The sequence below is a fragment of the Zingiber officinale genome, chromosome 7B (genome assembly GCF_018446385.1).
Source record: "Zingiber officinale cultivar Zhangliang chromosome 7B, Zo_v1.1, whole genome shotgun sequence".
Taxonomy (NCBI): domain Eukaryota; kingdom Viridiplantae; phylum Streptophyta; class Magnoliopsida; order Zingiberales; family Zingiberaceae; genus Zingiber; species Zingiber officinale.
In genome coordinates this window covers 59,259,191-59,275,458 of record NC_055999.1, presented here as the reverse complement: position 1 = coordinate 59,275,458, position 16,268 = coordinate 59,259,191, and positions in this window count along the sequence as shown.

Below are 16,268 nucleotides of genomic sequence, written 5' to 3'. Positions count from 1 at the left end.
AGATCTTCAAATTTTACATGCGTAGCCACTAACAGAGCTTGATTCTGAGTCTGAAATCAAAAGATATGGCTTCCAAAAGATTGTTGTGTTGAACTAGTGATTAGAGGAGCCTCAGATGGATTGGAGGCACTCGAATGGATTGGAGGCACCTTGGAGCATAAGTTTTATCTCTTCTGCATCGGATAAGGCCTATTGGAGGCATCCTAGGTCATTGTAGGTACCTCCAATGACCTATATAAGATAGTTTCGATCAAGAGCAAAGACAACTTTTCTACAAGCTTCCTCAATTATTCTGGTGCGCCATCATGGTGTGATTGCTCTGCTGCAACCCTGCTACGCCTAACTACTGCAGTCAAAGCAACACCAATCTTGAATTACGAACTATAACTATAACAAGTGTTGGTAACAGTTAGTGGCATAACTAGAATTTTTAACTAGGAGTGGCAATTTACAAAAAAATTAAATATTAGTGTAGATTGATTTTTACTATCCAAAAGTCTAAATTTCAAAATTAAGGAGCTAGAACGAACTTAAATTCGAAAGCTTCAACCATAGCCCTTGATTTTAGTTGAAACAATGATCTATTGATCCCCAAAACTTATCTATGACTCAAAGTCAAAGAATCATTTGTGATCTTATTTCCTTATAATATTTAGCATTCCTACATATAAGACCTTCATTGCGATCTAAATAACCATCCTAATTAGTAATATAATAAAATAAAATTTATACTTTACAACTCTCCTTCAATTAATGAAACATTAAAAGAAGAAAGGAATAATTTACTCCTCTTGGAATATCATTGCTTTTAAGAAAAATAGAGAAGAGAAGATAGGGAGGAAGAAGCAAAAGAGGATCATTGTATCTTATTTATTATCAACCTTGACTAGTTTCGGTGAGTTTGCAACAACACAAAGAGAGCAAGGCAAGACAAAATATGACTATTTTTGCAGTGCCAATAAAATCCTAAAAACACGAGAAGGGAAAAAAGATACGAGGGTTGAGGGATGCTCTTGTTGTTGAAAGAGGGTAGCAACTAATGCTGCATTTCTTGCTTATTGGAGAAGAGAAATGAGAAGAAAAAAGAACTCTTATACTCGAAAAGAGGAGAGGAAAAATGGTAAGTTTACTTCTGTTGGAGAAGAAGCAGATGGGGAAGAAGAGAAAGAGAAAAATTAAAGAGAGAGATGGGCGAAGGGGTGACATAAGGTACAACGGGTTAGGGTTGCAACATGCTTACAAAGAAAAGGGTGAGAAAAAAATAGAATAAAAAGTTTACTAAAAAATCTGATTTATTTTAAATCAATCGAACTCGTTTAAACCTTAAACTTGGTTTGGCTATAACTTAATTAAATCAACTCTAAATCAATTTTTTTGAACCAACATAATCCTTATCTTCGCACCTACCTGTTGGACTTAGTGTTGGCGCAGCGGGGGCCGGTAAAAGTGGAGTGAATTGTCTGTAAGAAGTGTAAGAAGAAAACAAAACCCCTTCTCGTTCTTTTGACTTGTATTAGTAGCACAATTCTAATTAAGCAACAATAATAGATGAAATAACAACTTAAAAGGAAAATAAGTAAGATACTATGATTTTTACTTAGTTACAATGCCACGCCCCGGGGGAGTCATTGTCCGAAGAAATTTCGACAGCATCTCCCCTGTACAACGGACAATCTGAAACTTTCTACATCACCATATACCTCAGCCACATGCGGCTGGAATAAATAACAATAATAAACAACCACAACATATAGACATCCACACAGTTTAATAAGCAATGATAATAAGACTCAAAATCCACCCTACTCAACTACACCCATAAAACACAAATTCGACGATCAAAACAACTTACCTCTTATGCCGTCTAGGCAGGCATATAGTAAAACAAATCCAATTAAAAATCCATCAACAAGTACAATCCATGTAAGCTCCAAATATCAAAACAAAACAAGTCCAAACATAGTCTAGTACATAAAGCCAAAAGATAAATAAACATCCTCGTGGCTGCAGGAAACTAGCAATTGGAACTCTCTCCTGACAGCATCAACCTGAAAATAATAAATATCCACGGGGTGAGTCAACTCCTCAGCGGGTAACAACTGATATACATAGTAGAGAAATAACATCTAACACTAATCATGCGTACAGTCTCCTGATATAAGAAGGATAAAATGCAACTGTAGTAGACAGGAGAAAACTGTACTAACCAGGACCTGGTACAAGGATAAACAGTCCGAGAGGTATAGAAATCCTGTATGCATGTCAAGCATGACATCCAACCAATATGCAACAAATAAATGCAACAATCACAATCACAAGAAATAAATGCATCAATGCGTATGATGCCAATGATGCGTCCTGGTCACCCCTGACACCAGTCAACCATCTCACACACAATAGTGAGACAGAGTGAGTAGGGCTGTGACAACCGTGCACTCTGTCGTCACTGCTCCTGATGAGTGACCGAGTGGACGGGATGTTGTCGGAGTACACCAATTCTCCTACCCCAAATCATAAATGGGGGAGCGCAATGCTCTCATCTCCCGGTACACGATGACTGGGAGGAATCTCTGCCGGCTACCACGCTGCGTCACACTACCCATGAGCGGACCAACGAAGTCAAACAAAGTCCCTGCTGCAACACACTCTGCCTGAATCGACCACTAACCAATGAGTGGTGGTGTGTGCAGATCCATGTAACTGGCGATGTGCTCAACAATAATGGAGCGGACTATCGCACAGCATGCAATCATGCGAATGATGCATGACACTAACCATGGAAATATCCTGAGCTAAACCATATGTATATAGAAGGTGCACCTTAGGTCAATGAATCAAATCAAAGGTACACAGATAAGACAAGGTATAAAACCTTGGCCCTGAACATGGTGAATCATGGTATATCACTACCCCCTATAAGCATGTATAAGCAGGTAAGAAATAACATGAGATGCAAAACAAGTATCAACCAAGCATGTAACAAGTATCGGGTAGTGACTAACCGAAACAGATAAGAAACATAATTATTGAAATTTGTTAAATTCACTACTATGCATATCAAACGACATAAAGTCAGAAGTACCCGCCTCCGATAAGAAATGTCCAATATGGTCCAATCCGACGTCGAGATACTCGTCTCGCGTAAAAGCCCTATGTTACCAATAGATATACGATTATTTAGCTAAATTCTTATAAATAGCTAAATAAACTCTTTAACCCTAAATTAGGGCAAAACCCTAATTCAAAAACACATAAACATAATCAACATACACATGATCGTCTAACCAAATCCTCCAATTCGGAACATGATCCACAATAAGTATTTAAATACACCTAATCCTTACCCTAATTCACACCACCACTGATGACTCACAGCCGAAAAGTATGATGTCGGTCGTTGCAACCTGGCTAGGTGAAGTTGTTGATTTCCCAAATCCACACCCTGGATCAAAATCAACACATTAACCTTTGAGTATAAGACTCAAATCCTGATCCATCACCTGAAACTAAACAACAAATCACTCCCCACTCAAGCTACACAGATTAACAGCCTCAATCCTGTAAATGAGTCAATCCTCTGTTCACAATTAACACTTTAAATCTTAGAATCATAATCAATCCAATGCAGCCAACGAAATAATGGATTTAATTTAGTACGAATCCAATTTATACACTTCTCACCTCAATGCAACACTGTAATCGTTCAGTGAAGAAACTAGAGGCTGCTGAATTGAAGAGAAGCTCTCCATCAATTACTCTCACTAGTTTCCAATTACTAGAGTGTAATCTAACTCCTCAATTAATGAACACACTTCGCATCCAAACCTCAACAAACCTATAACCAAAATCGAAATGTCTTACCCAATTCCTTGTGCCGACACTAGGACTAAGGAGGAGCAACACCGAAAAGGGGCTGGTCGCCGATGCTAGGGCAGAAGAATGGCAGCACTGGTCAGGCCTGGTGGCCGGCAAAGGTGGATCGGCCGATAGAGAAACTTGACCGACGGTGGCTCGAAGGTCGCCGACAGCACTGGATCTAACGATCGGACAGAGGCGAGGAAGAGGAGATAGGCTCGGCGTCCGTAGTGGAGATCAGAAGGAAGAAAGAACAGAAAGGATCGGGAGGAAAGAAATGCACAGATCCGAAAAGGAAAAGGGAGTCGGCTGGGGAAGAAGAAATGAAGAGGAGGGGAACCGCCAAGCGGTTAGGGCACGAGAGGGATCGGGCGAGGAAGCGGGGCGCGGGCGCGGGCGCGCGAGATGTGGCGTCGGGTGAGAGTTTCGGTAGGGGAAAGGGAAAAACGAAGAACAAATAAAAATAAAAAGAAAGGGAAAAAGGAATTATAAATATAAACATTTCCTCGCTTAAATGGGTAGCCTAAACAAGCTTTTCCCGGGCCCCATTTTTATCCCCGTTAACTCGTCCGTACGAGCTCCGAAAAATTCCTAAAAAATTTCCAAAAATTCTGGAAATTTCCCTTATTAATATTCGCCTATTTTCGGTATTTTACATTCTCCCCCACTAATAAAAATTTGGTCCCCAAATTTCGTTATCTACCATCAACAAGTACTAACAACAGATAGAAAGTACAAAATGCTGAACGATAAATTAAATCACATACCTCAAGTGAAAAGATTGGGGTATCGAGCTCGGATCAAAAAAATAGATTACAACATTGTCAACAAGGACAATGGAAACCGATCCAAACAACCTAGGAATACCGAAATCATCGAGTCCATGAAAACATCTAGGGCTTTGTAAGCCTAAAGGGTAAGACCTAGAACTCATAATGTTCGTACAACAGGCATACTCAACCATAAGATTTCCGACAACAAATCTGAAATCTAATCACCAACAATATAAATCACCAAAGAATAAATCCTCCAGTGTGAGAGCAACGCTCTATCACAGAAAATACCACATATATGGGAGCAACACTCTACCACCATCAATGCAACCTATATGGGAGCAGCGCTCCTCTACGAGCAATCTACAATATGTGGGAGCGACGCTCCACCACAACAATCCATAATATGTGGGAGCAATGCTCCACTACAACAATCCATAAATACCGCTAGAGTATTGGTAAGCTCAAATGACATTTCCAAAAACTCATAATGGCCGGAATGTGACCACCCTCGTCTGGCAATCAACAGTGGCATGATATGGGGACAAACAATCTATGCCAAGAATAATTTCAAAGTCAACCATTTCCAATACTAACAGATCTACCGTAAGTATCATGTTGTCAAAATCTAACGGGCAACCTCTGACCTCTTGGGTGACGTCCATGGTGTCACCGGAGGGTAGAGAGATGGTTAGTCGCTGCGATCTGAAAGTGGGTAATCTATCAATCTCCCGCATAAAGGCACGAGAAGTCTCATCAGGTTCATGAATACGACGCTCATAACTTGTTGAGATCTAGCTAACATTTTATGCAACTTTATCATATAGGTTTATTGGATTAAATCAATCTTATTCTATTAAGAAATCAATTATAGTAAGTTAATTAGTTAACCACTTAACATGTTAGAAAGAGTTTAATTTATAGTTATTATTATTATTATTTATTTATTTTTTTAAAACAATTCTTCCTTAAACTCAAAAGACGTTTTGATACTCAATTAAAGAGGTTCCATATGTTAACAAACGTTCCTTCCAATATACAAGCATCTTACTTCAACACACTACACCTTATCATTTTCAAGGAGAGAATTTCATAAAGAAGATAAGGACACAAATTTCTATTATTATTTCCAATGTCTAAGTCAGCCTTAATGTATATCAAATTCTGTGTGAATTTGTGTCAAATTCAGTATGAACTTGTGTCTAGGCATGTGCATGAAAATCCTCTTATCATTGAGAATTTAAGACAATTAATAAGGTGTAACCAAGGAAGAAGATGGTCATACATGCGCTAATGTAAGTCTACAAAACAACCCAGATCCTTAATGTTATATAGATGGGCAATGTTTCCATCACAGTGCATAAATAACCCTTTGGTCCCATGTGGCAGAGTTGAAAAACAAAAAAAAAAATAGACTATTTATGCATGGACAAGGAATTCAACCTTCCCTGTGAGACTAAGGTTATAGGGAAATAATTTTGTTTCCTTCCACCTCCAACTGATATGACAACGTTGGAGGCCGGCAAATGCCAAAATGTATGTGCTCTATCTGGCATAGAAAGAAATATTTCCATTCCTGATGCCTACCTTCAAGTTAGGTTTGTTCATCTCAAGTTTGCCTATAAGTGCTTTTATGTGATAATAAACTACAGAATAGTCTTATAACTATTGTCTAGTAAGTATGTCACATCAATGAAGCTAATCTCAATATAGACTACATATCTCTCATAACCAATAAAGATATCTATGCTACCCCAGTATTAAATATAGGTACCAAAATTATAAAATTAATCATACCTATTTGCCGTCTGGAAATGTTCTGTTGCTGTTCAGTCCCCTTTTACTTCGGAATTCCGTACAAGAAAACTAACGGGAATCCATATAAATCCGAAACGGAAGTCCGAAACATAACCATAACGAAAATCCGTACAAACCGAAATAGATATCCAAATATCCAGAACACCAAAAGCAAGTATCATAACCCGCTCTGATACCAATAAATTGATATCAGATAAATCTCGAAAATCCAAGACACAGAAATCAAACAAGTATCGCCAACTTGGCGCTCTGATACCAAATAAATTGGTATCAGGTTATCCCAAATATCCAAAATATGAAAACAAAGATCGTAAAACTTGGGCTCTGATACCACTAAATTGTCACGCCCCGGGGGAGTCACTGTCCGAAGAAATTTCGACAGCATCTCCCCTGTACGGCGGACAATCTGAAACTTTCTACATCACCATATACCTCAGCCACATGCGGTTGTAATAAATAATAATAATAAACAACCACAACATATAGACATCCACACAATTTAATAAGTAATGATAATAAGACTCAAAATCCACCCTACTCAACTACACCCATAAAACACAAATCCGACGATCAAAACAACTTACCTCTTATGCCGTCTAGGCAGGCATATAGTAAAACAAATCCAATTAAAAACCCATCGACAAGTACAATCCATGCAAGCTCCAAATATCAAAACAAAACAAGTCCAAACATAGTCTAGTACATAAAGCCAAAAGATAAATAAACATCCTCGTGGCTGCAGGGGACTAGCAACTAGAACTCTCTCCTGACAGCATCAACCTGAAAATAGTAAATATCCACGGGGTGAGTCAACTCCTCAGCGGGTAACAACTGATATACATAGTAGAGAAATAACATCTAGCACTAATCATGCGTACAGTCTCCTAATATAAGAAGGATAAAATGCAACTGTAGTAAACAGGATAAAACTATACTAACCAGGATCTGGTACAAGGATAAACAGTCCGAGAGGTATATAAATCCTGTATGCATGTCAAGCATGGCATCCAACCAATATGCAGCAAATAAATGCAGCAAACACAATCACAAGAAATAAATGCATCAATGCGTATGATGCCAATGATGCGTCCTGGTCACCCCTGACACCAGTCAACCATCTCACACACAATAGTGAGATAGAGTGAGTAGGGCTGTAACAACCGTGCACTCTGTCGTCACTGCTCCTGATGAGTGACCGAGTGGATGAGATGCTGTCGGAGTACACCTATCCTCCAACCCCAAATCATAAATGGGGGAGCACAATGCTCTCATCTCCCGGTACATGATGACGGGGAGGAATCTCTGCCGGCTACCACGCTGCGTCACACTACCCATGAGCGGACCAACGAAGCCAAACAAAGTCCCTGCTGCAACACACTCTGCCTGAATCGGCCACTAACCCATGAGTGGTGGTGTGTGCAGATTCATGTAACTGGCGATGTGCTTAACAATAATTGAGCGGACAATCGCACAGCATGCAATCATGCGAATGGTGCATGACACTAACCATAGAAATATCCTGAGCTAAACCATATATATATAGAAGGTGCACCTTAGGTCAATGAATCAAATCAAAGGTACACAGATAAGACAAGGTATAAAACCTAGGTCCTGAACATGGTGAAGCATGGTATATCACTACCCCCTATAAGCATGTATAAGCAGGTAAGAAATAACATGAGATGCAAAACAAGTATCAACCAAGCATGTAACAAGTATCGGGTAGTGACTAACCGAAACAGATAAGAAACGTAATTATTGAAATTTGTTAAATTCACTACTATGCATATCAAACGACATAAAGTCAGAAGTACCCGCCTCCGATAAGAAATGTCCAATATGGTCCAATCCGACGTCGAGATACTCGTCTTGCGTCAAAGCCCTGTGTTACCAATAGATATATGATTATTTAGCTAAATTCTTATAAATAGCTAAATAAACTCTTTAACCCTAAATTAGGGCAAAACCCTAATTCAAAAACACATAAACATAATCAACATACACATGATCGTCTAACCAAATCCTCCAATTCGGAACATGATCTACAACAAGTATTTAAATACACCTAATCCTTACCCTAATTCACACCACCACTGATGACTCACAGCCGAAAAGTATGATGTCAGTCGTTGCAACCTGGCTAGGTGAAGTTGTTGATTTCCCAAATCCACACCCTGGATCAAAATCAACACATTAACCTTTGAGCATAAGACTCAAATCCTGATCCATCACTTGAAACTAAACAACAAATCACTCACCACTCAAGCTGCACAGATTAACAGCCTCAATCCTGTAAATGAGTCAATCCTCTATTCACAATTAACACTTTAAATATTAGAATCATAATCAATCCAATGCAGCCAACGAAACAATGGATTTAATTTAGTACGAATCCAATTTATACACTTCTCACCTCAATGCAACACTGTAATCGTTCAGTGAAGAAACTAGAGGCTGCTGAATTGAAGAGAAGCTCTCCATCAATTACTCTCACTAGTTTCCCATTACTAGAGTGTAATCTAACTCCTCAATTAATGAACACACTTCGCATCCAAACCTCAACAAACCTATAACCAAAATCGAAATGTCTTAACCAATTCCTTGTGCCGGCACTAGGGTTGAGGAGGAGCAACACCGAAAAGGGGCGGGTCGCCGACGCTAGGGCAGAAGGATGGCAGCACTGGTTGGGCCTGGTGGCCGGCAAAGGTGGATCGGTCGAGAGAGAAACTTGACCGACGGTGGCTCGAAGGTCGCCGGCAGCACTGGATCTAACGATCGGATAGAGGCGAGGAAGAGGAGATAGGCTCGGCGTCGGCAATGGAGATCGGAAGGAAGAAAGAACAGAAAGGATCGGGAGCAAAGAAATGCATAGATCCGAAAAGGAAGAGGGAATCGGCTGGGGAAGAAGAAATGAAGAGGAGGGGAACCGCCAAGCGGTTAGGGACGAGAGGGATCGAGCGAGGAAGCGGGGCGCGGGCGCGAGCGCGCGAGAAGTGCCGTCGAGTGAGAGTTTCGGTAGGGGAAAGGGAAAAACGAAGAACAAATAAAAAGAAAAAGAAAGGGAAAAAGGAATTATAAATATAAACATTTCCTCGCTTAAATGGGTAGCCTAAACAGGCTTTTCCCGGACCCCGTTTTTATCCCCGTTAACTCGTCCGTACGAGCTCCGAAAAATTCCTGAAAAATTTCTAAAAATTCCGAAAAATTCCCTTATTAATATTTCCTATTTTCAGTATTTTACATACAACCTAGGTTATTGTTAATCCAAGGTGGTTGTAAAGTTATACTAAAAAAGTCTCCTTTTATGAAGCCAGAGAAACCTCTTACACTCTTTGCAAAAACTCAAAAAGTTGCTAGGAAGTTAATACAGAAGTTATTGTGTATTTCCTGGCTCCAGGGGTCTTTTTATAGCTCCTAAAAAATTCTATCCGTAGCTTGAAAGCGTCTCCAAAGAGGTCCAAGGCACCTTCCATCGGATAAGTTTTATCCGCTCAGGATAAAACTCTACCCCGTGGCTAACAGCTATCTGAAGGCGCCTTCATGGGCTAGAAGGCGCCTTCATACTGTTCATCGAAGGCGCATTCCAGCCATTGAAGGTGCCTTCCATAGAGTGTTGGTGCAGGAAGCACTAGACGATCAAACCTGTGTTTTGATAATGGCAAAGGATTCAAAAGTGAATATGTCTTGTTATCTAATAAGGTTGATTGAGCTTGCAGGAAAGTCCTAAGTTGTCTTAGGCAAAAGTCCTAGTAGATTCTAGGCAGGTGAAAAATCCTAGGAGATGGTAACCTTAGATCCTAGGGGGTGGTAATTCTAGGTGATGAAAAGTCCTAGCTGTGATTAGGCAGGTGGAAAAACCCTAGGGGGTGGTAACCCTAGGTCATAGGGAGTGGTAACACTAGGAAGAAAGTCCAGTCGGTCTGGAGGACCGATCTGGCAACAGGTAAACTCTCCTGAGAGGAGTAGGTGAGGACGCGTTCTCCGGTGAGGGAACAGTAGGTATCGATTTGACCTAGGGTTTCCAGAGGAGAAACTCGAAGTCAGAATCGGATAGTCCAATGATTGTCAAATACTTATATTTATATTTTATTGTGCTAACTTTATTTTGTAGGGTATATGTTGTGTTTAGACTAACATACCGTGCAGGAAAGGTGAATCATAATAAAATTGCTCGGATGAACAGTGTTTGAGGCACCTTCGGGGCTATTGGAGGCACCTCGAGCGCCTTGGTTGCAACTGAGCAGGAAGCAGGGCAGAAGGAGCCTTCCAAGGATACTGAAGGCGCCTTAAACGCTGGATGGAGGGCGCCCTCCATGGAGCTTGGAGGCGTCTTTGGGTGGATAAGCAGTGGACGCTGTGGAGGTTATCGATGCTGCGATTTTAGGATAAGTATCCCTGCTGAAGGCGCCTCCTATGGATGCTAGAGGTGCCCTCAATGGGATACTTAAGGCAGTCTCGAGAAGAGGCTGGTACAGACTTGATTTTAGTAATCTTTCTACCGCGCACAGCTCAAAGGACGATCCGATAAAGCCGTAACTCGACTCCAACAACTGGAAGCCTTAAATTCTCTTTTCTTATTTGTCGGTATACTTTTATTTATTGCATTTAAAGTGTACTTTGATTTGTAAATTTTTGAAGCTATAGTGATTGCCCATCGAAAGCACTTTTACATGTGGGTCTTGGAGTAAGAGTCGTCACAGGCTTCGAATCAAGTAAAATCTTGGTGTTTGTGTTTGATGTTTACTATTCCGCTGCATATCTTTGGTCAATTCTTTTAAAACGAACGAATTAGCCACAAGCGCTATTCACCCCCTCCCCCTTCTAACGCTTTTCGATCCTACAATTGGTCTCAGAGCGAGACCGCTCTGATTTGGTGAAACCACTAATCGAGCAGGGGGATTCTTTTTTCAAAAACAAGATTAGATATCGTTTTTGCTTAAAAAAGATTCTTACGCCTTTCATTTTTTTCCTCCAAAACTATTTTTAAAAAATTCATTTTCATCTCTTCACCATTTATTAATATTGACAAAATATCGCATTTAACAAAATTTGAAATAATATTTTTTATTATTATTTTTTTATTTTTTTTTTTAAATTTAGTAAACTGCTATTTTTATTTTTCTCCCGCACTACTAATTCAAGACCAAGTCTTGGAACATTTATTATTACTTTTTTTTGTATGGAGATTCCTTTTTAATGGCCCGCCAAGAAGGGTATAGCACTGCACACCCTCCCCTCTTCTCCGGCAAAGACTTCGGTTATTAGAAGAGCCAAATGGAGTATCACCTCAAGACGTAAGTCGATATGTGGATAATCATCCAAACTGGTCTCGAACTCCCACTCGACGGTACTGGAAAGCTAGTATCATGCTAGAACTGGGACACAACCTTGATGAAGAAAATTGAGGCTGATGCCAAAGCAACATGCACTCTTCAATGCGGCTTAACCAAAGAATAATTAAACCGAGCCGGCCCGTTCTCAAGCGCTAAAGATCTGTAGGAAAAGGTAATCGAGCTGCATGAAGGAACTTCCGACACGAAGGTAAGCAAACGTGACTTAATATTAAATAAAATGTATAATATAAAAATGCAGGAAGGTGAATCGGCAAGCCAACTTCACGCGTAGATTCAGGACCTTCTGAACGACCTTCATGCAATTGGACAGAAAGTGGAGAACCGTGATATCATAAAGTATACATTAAATGCATTTCCATGGAACACCTTGTGAGCATCCATGGTAGATGCTTACAAAGTATCCAAGATTTGAATCCAAATCATAGCGTAGAACTAAATCCGAGTCCGAAGATGAACCGACTTAGAAGATGATGACGATGAGATAGCAGACGAACTCGTCAACCTTGTATGAAAACTCTACAAAAATAAGAAAGGATTCACTAAGAAAGACATCAAGAAAGTGATTCAGTCCAAGACGGTGTAATCAAGTCCTAAAGTGAAGTCCGAAGTAACCTACTGCGGCTGCAACAAAAAGGGACACATCTGTAGGATCGAAAAGAATTTAGATATCTCCACAATGACATGATATTGTCCACTTTGGGCCTAAGCCCTCATGGCTTTGCTCTTGGGCTCTCCCCAAAAGGCTTCATGCCAATGGAGATATCTTTTCTCTTATAAACCCATGATCTTTCCCATGTATTTCCAATATGGGACTATGTTTACAACCTTGCAACCCCGACAATCCCCCCCTCAAACAAAGGACCATAGGCTTCCCACGTCCGATCCTCGACCCACTAGGTCTTCCTGCCCCTCGGTCCACCTGACATACTAGGACTTCATGCCTGGTGTCTGGTCCTCTTGATCCGAATATAGGAGCCCCCACTTTCTTTGTTCGAAGTCAATATTGTACCGACATGGCTCAATCAGACCATAGCTCTTGTGCACAGTCGACGGTTAAACCTTCTGGCAGTCAGGGCTCTGATACCAATTATAGGATCGAAAAGAATTTAGATATCTCCACAATGACATGATATTGTCCACTTTGGGCCTAAGCCCTCATGACTTTGTTCTTGGGCTCTCCCCAAAAGGCCTCATGCCAATGGAGATATCTTTTCTCTTATAAACCCATGATCTTTCTCATGTATTTCCAATATGGGACTATGTTTGTAACCTTGCAACCCCAACAACATCAAAGTCAACTGTCCGAACCAAAAGGAAACAAAGAAGCAAAGGAAGAAGAAAGCATTATAAGCGACATGGGATGAGTCTTCTTAAGAAGATTATGACGAATAGCTCGAACAGACAAGCTTCCTCGCGCTTATGACCCGAGAACAAGTCGACGAATCTGAATCCGAGAGCGACTCAAAAACAAAATCTGAGAGAAGCTATGGATCCGTATCCATTTTCGAATAGCCTAACCCCACTGTAAGAACTTCTCAGATAGATAAATTGCATAATTTAGTTAATTATCTCATGCGTAAGTTAACCAAATCCAACCTCTGAGTCAAGTCACTCCAAAAGGATATAACAATCCTTAAGGAGGGGACTAAACTAAGTCCTTTAACTGAGCCAGTTCAAAATGGAAGTTCAACTCAAGTTCAACAACTCGAGGAAGAAAATGCCAATTCGAAAACTCAAGTTAAAAAAACTTAAGGACATGTTGGAACGGTTCACCTTGGGTTCCAAGAATCTTGATCTGATTCTTAGAAAACGAAGAGTTGTTTACAACCGATCCGGACTTGGATTTAAGGCGAAACAAAAATACAAATCTTACTTATCACTTGTAAATAGAATAAATAGAAAATTAGTCCAAGCATGGATCCCCAAGTCAAATTTAATTAATCAAGTTAGATTTGGTCAATATTGGTTCCCCAAGGATCAAATCCACTACCTTGATAGACCTTATCGAGGCTATGATCCAGGGGGAGCTGATAGAAAGATTATTTTTATCGATAGATAAATTTGTTTGATGCTTGCTTTACTACTTTCACTATACATGCTTAAACTAGGGTAGATAAGGACCTAGACTTGATTCACACTTGACTAGTTAGACCGAGGAGTTTCAGAAAGGAAATTAAATATCCAATTTCTTTGAAAGGCTTTGTCTAGAAGTGGTGGATGATCTCATACCCAAGAAGGTCTATTGCCTCGCCACAACCTGGAAGCCAATCATTGAAATAAATATTTAATTGACTAACTGTAAAATCTTAATCTAACTCAAATGTGAATCAATTCCTTAGATGTTAATCCAAAGATTAAATTAACCATCTCACAAAACTATTAAGATTCCCTGATTGAAAATCTAGAAAAGAGTAAGATGGACCTAGGTTTAAAGTAGTTAACCAAACCCAAATTAATTAAAATTAATTCAATTAAGTTAACTTAATTAATTTCAAAATCTTAATTTCAAATTCTAATTATTTACAAAATCATAATTATTTTCAAAATCATAATTATTTACAAAATCATAATTAATTTCAAAATCATAATTATTTATAATATCATAATTAATTTTAAAATATTACTTAATTTGATAATTAATTTCAAAATCGTAATTAATCTCAAAATTAATTTTAAATCATAATGAATTTCAAAAATATTAATTATTTGATTATTAATTTTCAAATCATAATTAAATTTCAAATTATTAATTCTTAGATTTTCAAAATCTTAATTATTTTTAAATGATAATTAATTTTTAAATCATAATTAATATGTAAGTTTATAATTTCAAACTTAATTAATTTTCAATATAATTTTAAAATCTTCAAAACTTTAATTATTGTCAAATGTTTAAATCTAATTAATCTCATATTTTAAAATTTGAAATTCAAACTCATTGAAAATTCAAACTTATATTTTAAAATCTCAATTTCAATATTTTTAAATAATGATAAAATTAAAATAAACTTAACTCTATCTCACACAAACTCATAAGTTTTACATATTTGATAACTTAGAAAGGGCGAGATGAAAAAATCCGGAAAATAGAAAACTACCATAGAAAATTAGAAAAATAGATAATTTCTTTTATCTTATACATGCTTGGACTCTAGGATCCTCAAAATATTTTTAAGGCATTAATAAGGGGGTGTGAAGGGAGTCAAATTAAATTAATTTTTTCATTTTGAAAAGTTAAATTATTCTTTTTCAAAATTTTAAAGTTAAACTTTTCCTTTTGCTCTTTGTAAAGTTAAAGTTTTTTTTAAAAAAGAAAATTTAGTTTTCTTGTTTAACTATTTTTTTAAATAATCCTTAAATATTTTATTTAAAAAATTAAGTTTAAATATTTTTTATCTACAAAAACAAGTTTTTTTTAAAATGGGGGTACTTAACTAAGCTTCTTACCAAAATCATTTTTAAGCTAAGTACTTAACTAAGTTTTTTATCAATTTTTTTTAATTAAGTACTTAACTAAGCTTTTTATGAAAATCTTTTTTAATCTAAGTACTTAACTAAGCTTTTATCAACATCTTTTTAAAGCTAAGTACTTAACTAAGTTTTGATCAAAGTTTTTGAAACTAAGCTTTTATCAAAAAAAATTTTAAGTAGTTAACTAAGCTTTTTATCAATTTTTTTTTTTAAAAAAAAGCTAAGTACTTAACTAAGTTTTGATAAAGTTTCTTTTTAAAAGAATTCATCTTCATAGCTAGGTATTTTTTACAAGGAATTCTTTTTAAAGTTAAATGTTTTATTAAAATCTTTTTCAAACCTAAGTGTTTATCAAAATCATGTTAAAGCTAAGTTTTTGTCTAACTCTTTTTCAAAAGCAATTATTTTCAAAGCTTAAGTTCAGCTAAGTTTTTATTGAAAAAGCTAAGCATTTTCAAAACATTTCTAAATTAGCTAGGTGTGTTTCAAAGTAATTATTTTCAAAAGCTAAGTTTAGCTATGTTTTTTTTTAAAAGCTGACTCACTTTCAAACGTTTAAAAATTAGCTAAGTTTTTTTTTTAAGTGCTACCCTTCAAGGGAAGCTTAAGTTAAACAGAGTAAAAACCTTTTTATCAAACAACCTTTTCCTCCCTAAATTGTTTTTGATATATGGCAAAGAGGGAGAGAATAGTTAAAAATTAAGGGGAGTGATAAATTAAGGGGGAACTGATGCTTAGTGAGAAAATGTTATATTTTTCTTTAAATGTTTCTCATTAAACTGTTATATATTTACTTAACTTTTGAACCTAGTTGCCATACTAAAAAAGGGAGAGATTGTTGGTGAAAAAAGCACCAGACGATCAAACCTGTGCTTTGATAATGACAAAGGATTCAAAAGTTAAGATGTCTTGTTGTCTAATAAGGTTGATTGAGCTTGCAGGAAATTCCTAAGTTGTCTTAGGCAAAAGTCCTAGTGGATTCTAGGCAGGTGGAAAA